Below are 5,189 nucleotides of genomic sequence, written 5' to 3'. Positions count from 1 at the left end.
ATGGTCTGAACTGCACACAGAAGCAGAGCAAACTGGAGATGGGTAAGATTATGAACACTCAGAGCCCACCCCCAGTGAGTGACCTACTTCTCCCCATCAAGGTTCCATATTCTAAAGGTCCTATCAACTCCCCAAATACCAGCAGCAACCAGAAAGCAAACATCCAAATACATGAACCTTTGGAAGCCATTTTTTCATTTAAACCACTACAATGTGTTTGAAAGGAGACTAGTTAGAAGACAGAGCATAGGAAACAGGCAGATAGTCTTAGCCCTGGGCACGGGCAAAAGTCAGATTGGATGAAGCTCCAGAAACTGTGTGAAAGGATTTCACTTCATTTAACATCATAGGAAATGTGTTCATTTTCTATTCCTGTCTAACAGATGACCTCATACTCAGCTGTTCAGCCTAACATCAGTGTGTTGGTTCACAGTTGTACAGGTCAAGCCAAGCCTGATGGTTCTCTGCACAAAGCCTTATACAGGTCTGAAATCAAGGCCTCTCCAAGCTGTATGCATGTCTGGACCAGAGCCTCCTTTCCAAGTTTGCATGGCTATCGTGGGATTCAGTTCTTTCAAGAGTATTGCAATACGCTCCTGTTCTACTAGCTGTCAACTGACGACTACCCAATCCCTGCTTCACTCATACACACCTCCCTCAGAGCAAATGTCACATAGCTATGTGTATATAGATATGTGTGCACAGGTACATTTGCAAGATATATCTGATCTCAAAAACACTTGAGTTAGCTGAGCAACAGGGACGGTAGAACCACTTTTTGTTCGAATAGTTGATTTTGATCTTTATCACTGGACTTGATCCCCAACGTCACATAAAAAATAAATAAAGTGTGGTGACACACACCTGTAATCCCAGCACCCACTAACTTGAAGGCAGGAGGATCAGAAGTTTCTAAGTCATGGTTGACTACATAATGAGTTTAAGGCCAGCCTGGGCTACATAACAGAAAACAACAAGAAAAAAATAGATAACTGCATGTCTGAAGGCAGGCATGGTGGCTCGCACTTGCGATCCCAGCAATGAAGAGAAGAAAACATGTGCTTGAGGACAGCCTGGATCCTGTCTCAAAAGAGAGAGAGAAGAGGGGAGGGGGCAGAGAGTGGGTAGAAGGTAAAGACACTGCTGTCAAGCTTGACAACTGGGGTTTGACCACTGAGAAGCACACGGTAAGAGAGGACAAATTCCTGTAAATTGTCCCCTGTTGTCCTCTGGCTTCATCGTACACCACGGCACATGCACACAAATAAACAAATAAAAGTGTGCGCCACTCCAGCTTTGCGAACTGTTATAATGTCCTCCTCGATCATTTCTTCCCTTCGGTTGGCACTGTTCTCCCTAAGACTCTATTAATCAAGCATTGAATTTAGAGAGCCCACTTTGTATCTATGTTTTTACGCATTCCATTTCTGGCTTCTTAGTTTCTTTTTTGCTTTTTGTGGGTTTTTGTTTGTTTGTTTGTTTTTATTTGTTTGGGGGTTGTTGTTTTGTTGTTGTTGTTGTTGTTGTTGTTGTTGTTGTTGTTGTTGTTGTTTTGAGAGACGGTCTCTCTATGTAGCTATGGCTATCCTGTAGACTAGGCTGGTATCGACACAGAGAACCACCTGCCTCCCGGCCTCTCCGCCCCCGCCCCCGCCCCCGCCCCCGCCCCCGCCTCCGCCTCCTTAATGTCAAAGTACATGAACTAACCCATTTTTCTTTCTTTTCTTTTTTCTTTCTTTCTTCTTCTTTTCATTGTGGGGGGGGCACTGTTTTGTTTCTTGTTTGTTTTGGTGTTTTGGGTTTTGTCTTTCCGTTTTTGAATCCTGATCTCACTATGTAGTCCTGAGTAGCCTAGAACTCATTTAATAGACCAGGAGAACCTTAAACTGACTGAGCTCCACCTGCCTCTACCTCCCACGTGAGACTAAGGTATGCACCACCACCCCGGCCTTCGTTTTTCTTTATTTATGCGTGTATTTTATTGTTTTCTTTATTGTTTTATTGCTTTCCTGTAGAATGAACTGTGGTCCTTGTATGTGTCAGGCAAGCACTCTTAGAACTGCTGAGCTACGCCCTGTTGTGTGTGTGTTGTTTGGTTGGTTTGTTTTGTTTTTTTTTTTCCGGAGTTGGGACCGAACCCAGGGCCTTGCTCCTGCTAGGCAAGCGCTCTACCACTGAGCTAAATCCCCAACCCCTTGGTTGGTTTTTAAACACACCATTTCTGGTGTGTTTTGTCGTCAGTGGGCCGGAGGGACAGATGTCTCATTTGTGGCTGAGCTCCCTCAGTCGCTTGTCCTTTGGCTCTGACCACTGGTGAGTTTCCACAGCAGTCACTGTCCACTGCACGGGGAAACTTCTCTGATGAGGTCTGAGAAGTGCATTAATCTGTGAGTAAAGAGAAGTGAATTTAGCGGCCACTTTGATGCTGTGTCTATGTCACAAAATAATGGTAGGAGTTCACTCCTGTAGCCCATGAGCTCCCAACCACAAGGTTTGTGGCCAGATTTGCAGTCCTGGACATGTGTTTCTTCTTTCAGGATTTTATGGAGTCCTAAACGTTATCATAACATTTTTGTGGTTTGGTTTTGTTTATTTGTGTCTTTATGCCATGAGTATTTTATTTTTTGAGATTTATAAGTATTTAGATGTATAAGTATGTGCCTGGTTATGTATGTGCACACCATATGCATGTGGCAGCCCACAGAAGTCAGAAGAGACGCTGGATCTCCTAGAACTAGTTACAAACCAGTCGTGTGGATGCTGGGAATTGAACCCAGGTCCTCTAAGAACAGTAAGTGCTTTTAACCACTGAGCCATATTAAGAACTTAAAAGCAGATACACGCTTTTAATCCCAGCACTCGGGAAGCAGAGGCAGGTGGATCTCTGAGTTTGAGACCATCCTGGTCTACAGAGGGAGTTTCAGGACAGCCAGGGCTACACGGAGGAATCCTGCCTCAAAAAACAACCAAAAAAGAAGGAAAAAAAAGGAAGGAAGGAAGGAAGGAAGGAAGGAAGGAAGGAAGGAAGGAAGTTTGGTTATAAGCAGGAGTGGAGAAATTGCTCCGTGATTAAAAGCATTTGCTGCTTTTGCTAAGGACCTGAGTTTGGATATCAGCACCCACACTGGGCAGCTCATAACTTCCTATAACTCCAGCTCCAGGGGGAACCAACACCTTCTTCTAACCTTCACGAGCACACTCATGTGCACAAACCCATGCACATAAACAAATAATTGAAAATAAAACTTACTTGAAAACCATAGTGGTATGGTCTGATTGTGTTCAGGGCCATGGCGGCACAGCAAAGCGTAAAATCCCCAATGTCTCCTCTCCGATGACTATTTAGTAGAAGTGACAACACAAGCACACACGGTAAGGACCAGCATGAGAGACTGCGGGAAGAACACTACAATCCTGGAGAAGACTGAGGCTGGCAAAGGTGGAGCAGTTAAGACAGCTTTTAGACAGGAGGCATAGGAGGAGGAATTGCTGTGGGATCAAGAGGAGTAGGGAACAGAGGGAGCAGTGAGAGACCAGGTCATTCAATAAGGGTACAGCCAAAGGAATAAGAGGCCTCGGAGGCTTGGGACAGTAGTTTATCTGAATGGAATGGCAATTGTGGGTCACTGGGAGGTTTAGAACCAAAGAAGTCAGAGTTAATAAATGGTTGGTAGAGGGCTAAGGACATAGCTCAGTTAACAGACTTTTTTTTTTTTTTTTTTGGTTCTTTTTTTCGGAGCTGGGGACCGAACCCAGGGCCTTGCGCTTCCTAGGTAAGCGCTCTACCACTGAGCTAAATCCCCAGCCCTTTTTTTTTTTTTTTTTTTGGAGATTTTTTTTTTTTTTTTGAGCTGAGGACTGAACCCAGGGCCTTGTGCTTAGATTTATTTATTTTATATGAGTACACTGTTGCTGTCTTCAGACACACCAGAAGAGGGCATCGGATCCCATTACAGATGGTTGTGAACCACCATGTGGTTGCTGGGATTTGAACTCAGGACCTCGGGAAGAGCAGTCAGTGCTCGCTGAGCCATCTCTCCAGCCCACTTAACAGACTTCTTGCCTACCACAGTCCACATCATGAATTTGATTCTAGCATCATGTAACATCCAATGTGGTGGCACACGCCTAGCAACACTTGAGAGGTGGATGCAGGAGGATCCACAGTTCAAGACCAACCTCAGCTGTATGAGGTTGGAACTACATAAGACCCGGTCTCAAATTAACATATTTAAGTAAATAAATATTTGATAGAGTGGAGCTCACTGGCATATATGTATAAGGTCCTAAGTTCAATCCCCACCCACCCACACCAGAAAAGACAAAAAAGGAAAGAAGTTACTTGCAGGCTAGAGTGCAGACTTAAGGTGTGAAAGAAAGCGTGGACATAAGAAGTTACAGTAAGGGCCTGAGAGCGGAGACAGGACAAGCTAGCTAGCCAGATTGGCCTTACTGGAGAGCTCCAGGTTCAACTGAGAGATCTTACCTCCATGTGAAAGAATAAAAAAATGCAGCTAAGAAGTCAGAAGTTTAAAAAAGCCCTAAATACCTCAAATTCCAGACCCTGCCCTCTACCTGTACTAGCTGACCATAAAGTTAGATTAAAATCTTAGAGAATAATCTTGAGAAGCAGGAAGCTTCTCCCAGGAACTGATGGACCATAAAGTAAACAATCTTGAGAAACAAGAAGCTCCTCCTTGTGATTCACTGGTATTCTCGACATTTTCCAATGACGCCCTCCCTACCCACTGGGGTTGAGGTTTCTTCCTTTAATTTCCCCTTGTCTTAGTTACTGGGGGTCGAACTCCACTGCCCCTGCGTGGGATATGAGTCTCGACCCCAGTGCACTGGTTCCTATCAATAAACCTCATGTTTATTACAGCAAGGATGGTCTCATGTGAGTTCTTGGGGGGTTGCATCATCCCGAGACTTGAGTGAGGGTCTCCCCGCTCCGGGGGTCTTTCACATGAATAAGACGGAGTGCAATCAAGGAAGACGTCTGACATCCGTCTCTGTCCTCCGCGGATGCCGACACATGCACATACTAATACCTGCATACTCATGCAGCCACACTCATACGAACGTGCATACACCCATGCAACCATAACACACACACACACACAAGGGGAAAAGGGAAACAGAAGTCGAAGGGTTTGAATTTATCCAACCCGGGGAACATCGCAGAAGAG

This window comes from Rattus norvegicus, chromosome 15 (assembly GCF_021556685.1).
Source record: "Rattus norvegicus strain SHRSP/BbbUtx chromosome 15, alternate assembly SHRSP_T2T, whole genome shotgun sequence".
Classification (NCBI taxonomy): domain Eukaryota; kingdom Metazoa; phylum Chordata; class Mammalia; order Rodentia; family Muridae; genus Rattus; species Rattus norvegicus.
This window is presented reverse-complemented; position numbering follows the sequence as displayed.